The sequence below is a fragment of the Trichechus manatus genome, unplaced genomic scaffold, assembly GCF_000243295.1.
Source record: "Trichechus manatus latirostris isolate Lorelei unplaced genomic scaffold, TriManLat1.0 scaffold00140, whole genome shotgun sequence".
Lineage (NCBI taxonomy): Eukaryota > Metazoa > Chordata > Mammalia > Sirenia > Trichechidae > Trichechus > Trichechus manatus.
Window position 1 is genome coordinate 1,101,626 of NW_004444076.1, and position 3,900 is coordinate 1,105,525.

Genomic DNA, 3,900 nt, shown 5'->3' on the forward strand with positions numbered 1-3,900 from the left:
AAGTTTCTTAAAGATAAAGCAGGTGGCTATTTTACTAGTTTACTTTATACCTTCTGTTCTGAAGGCAGATGGATAGACCAAATGAACAGACATCACGGTAACATATGAAATGTCTTCTGTCAACCGCAAGGGAGACTTTTGAAACACACATAATGTGATAACATTTGTTGTTGAGAGAAAGAAGTCACTTATCACATCATCTGGTTTCTTCTACTTACTGCACTTATTTAAGGGGCATTTGTTCTATAACCTCAGTATCATAGCACTTTACATGTCACCTGAGCAAAAAGTTTTATTTAGAGTTTAATATCTTGGATATATCGATGGTTTTCTGTAAACCTTTCTTCGGCTGTGTACCTTCAGGAGCTAAGAAACAAAGAAAAACCATGAAAAATCACTCTCCCAAAGCCAAGTAGTAAGTTTGGTAACAGATGCAAACATATCTGTGGTGGAAAGACCTAGTTCCTAGTCTTGGCTCTGCCTTCACATAGCTGGGTGAACTACGGCTGGCCCCATAGTAGGGTGATAGTATATTCAGGTGTCTGAGCTTGTGATTTTGTTTCTTGTTTTTCTTTAAACTACTTCATTTGTGCTATAAAGCATCATTCCTTCTCCCTGTTCAGTTATCTACTCAGGCATTTTAACTGGCCAAGGAGCATCTCTCTGGCAAAATTCTGGCTCAGAGTAACCCTCCATATACTGTAAAATTTATTTCTAGATTAAGCCAGATCAGCAAGGAACTATGTATCTGTAGCATATTGTATTGGTTTGTTATAGAATTGTTTTTATACTTAGATGTGATGACTTTCACCTATACTGAAGGATCATGCAAGATTAAATACAGTGAAAGTTAGCAATATATGTAGAGAAGTTGAAGATCTCATTCATTACGTTTTTCCGGTTTGTGAAGTTCATCCAGGAAGTTCCTGCCTGGGTTTCCCTTGATTGATTGGTCTGTTTTTAATCTAGGCACAGTGTGAAGTGTTGAACCTACTTTGTTTTTCCTCTTTGCAGATGGCCCTAGAAAGCTTAGAGCCAAATCTTCAGAAAATACATAGAATTACCCAATGGGTGTTTGGCAGAATACCAGTTCCTCAAATATTCCATGAAAAAAAGGATTCTGGGATCAAGTAAGTTTGGGAAATGTCTCATTCTTGGTGATTCACAATACACATGGTATATTAAAGATGTGAGAAATTCTGCAGGAAAGATCATCTGTTTAACTTTGTTTTAACCATGTCAGACTTTTTTGACCCCGGTACCCCTTTTTTATGTAACAACTATTAACATCTGGTGTTACTAGCATTCTATAAAACCCGCTTGATAAAAGCTGCTTTATGGTTTACACACCTAGATCCATTTTACATCACTATCCCTTTTAAATCTCTCTGTGCAACTTATGCTGTTTTTAATGTACATCGTTAAGTCATCTGAAACCCTTTCAGAACCAGGTGAGATAAAAATAAATAAATCAGTAATAAATAAACATGTTGATCTTGGGCAAATAATTTTCACAGTCCAGGCCTGAGTTTCTTACATATTAAACACACACACAAACATACACAGCCAAATAGCCCCAAGATTGGTTCCCAGCTCTGCTATTGTAAACTTCTATCCTCCCATCCCAATTATTAAACGTAGCAAAACTATTGGAACCAGTACCTGCCTTGGCCCCTTGCACTGAAAAGTAGCTCCAGAGAAATCTATCCCCTTGAATGGCTAGGTTTCTGGTCAGTGTTCTGTTCTTACCTAACATCAAGGCAGAGTTACATTCAGCCCCTTGACAGAGAGTGCCAGGCTGATGGACCAGCAGAGGAAACCAGGGGCACATGTAGTTGAGTTGAGGGTAAACTGGAAAGTTCAAGTTCTGGAGGTACTGACTGTTAGGAAATGCCCTTTCCAAGAGCCAAGGAAGACAAGGACGGGAGGTCTCATGAGCACATCACTGAGCTGTGAAAGGCTCTTGATTATAGAGATGGATAGAAGGCCTGCCCTTTCTACCCTGAACTGTATCCATTCAATATAAATTTATGGAGGGTATCTTGAGAACTAGCTGCCAGGCCCCATGCTAGACGCTGTATTACTAGGAGGTCTAAGACACAGTCCCTGTCTTAGGAAGCTTTGTCTTCTTAAAAAGAGGGTGAGAGACATTTAGCAAAATATTACGATTTAGGTACATGTACTAAATTGGAAGAGCCCTGGTGGTACAGTGGTTAAAGTACTTGGTTGCTAACCAAAAGGTCAGCAGTTTGAACTCACCAGCTGCTCCATGGGAGAAAGATGTGGCACTCTGCTTCCATAAAGATTTACAGCCTTGGAAACCCTACGTGGCAGTTCATCTCTGTCCTATAGGATCGCTATGAATTGGAATCAACTTGACAGCAATAGTTTGGTTTGGGTGGGTACTAAATTGGAGGTGGTCAGGCACTTTTTAAGAAATGAACAAGACAGACAAGTCCTACTGTTATGGATTTAACTGTGTCCCCTCAAAATATGCATTGAAGTCCTGACCCCTGTACCTGTGGATGTGATCCTGTTTGGAAATAGTTTATGTTAATGAGGTCATACCAGCTTAGGGTGGGTCCTAAACCTAATCACTTCTGAGTTATAAAAAAGGGCAGAATAGATACAGAGAGACACAGAGGGAGAAGATAGTCACCAAGGAACACCAAGGAATGCCACAGAACTCTGGTGCTACTGACATGGAAGGACCCTGTCCTAGAACCAATGTCCTGATTTGGACTTCTAGCCTCCAAAACTCTGAGACAATAAATCCCCGTTCTTTAAAGCCACCTATTTGTCAGGTGTGAGGTAAACTGAAGGAACATGCCCTTTCTGAAGGAATTCAAATTCAGAATTTCTCAGAGTGTGATTCCCCAGCATCACCTGAGAAATTGTTAGAAATGCAACTTCCCTGGCTACACCCCAAGACGTATTAGAAACTCTGGGGTGGAGCTCAACAATCAGTGTTGTAACAAGCCTTTCAGCTAATACTGGCCAAATATAAACATCTAAGGACCAAATCTAACCCACAGACAAGGCTAACAACTGGTAACCTCTATTGAAAGCAAGAGAAATAGAAAGTAGCAATCTTGACTTTTAATGACTTTCCATATCCCAGTTCCAATCTCTGATGATTCCTAATCACTCAAGTCCTGGAGCCATTCCTGCATGCTCTCAATAAATTCCTTCTTCTGCTTAAGCAGAGCCCTGGTGACACAGTAGTTAAAGAGCTCAGCTGCTAACCAAAAGGTCAGCAGTTTGAATCCACCAGCCTCTCCTTGGAAACCCTGCAGGGCTGTTCTACTCGGTCCTATAGAGTTGCTATGAGTCAGAATTGACTCCACGGCAGCAGGTTTTGGTTTTGGGTTTTGCTTAAGCTGGTTTGATGGAGTTTTGTTGCTTAAATCCAAACAATGCTTGACATACACCAATAAAGTGAAGAGAAACCTAAATGGAAAGATCAAGATCCAAGCCCTGGTTCTGCCAAAAATGAGCTGTGAGGCCTTGGACAAGTCCCTTCTCTCTGGGCAACAATTCCATCATCTACAAAATGGTGGGGCTGGACTGTGAGGGGTCGTCATATTCTAATATGCTAGCCTAGACATTGGTTCTTTTGAATCTCTTGGCTCTACAAATCCCCTAAGGAAGATCCCTAAGTTTCTTTAGTTCTGACTTTAGGCAGTTAAGTAACAAAAAAAGAGGGGTTGGGGGAGGGTGGAGACAACTCTCTATGCCTCTCTTTCCCTGTATTTCAAAAGCACCATGGAGGGATGCTTTAAATAATAAGGCTCATCTGATGTTTCAATTCTTTTTCAACTTAAAATTAGATTTTAGCATATTATAATTAGGCTAACTTTAGTTACAATTCTTTTTCAACTTAAAATTAGATTTTAGCAT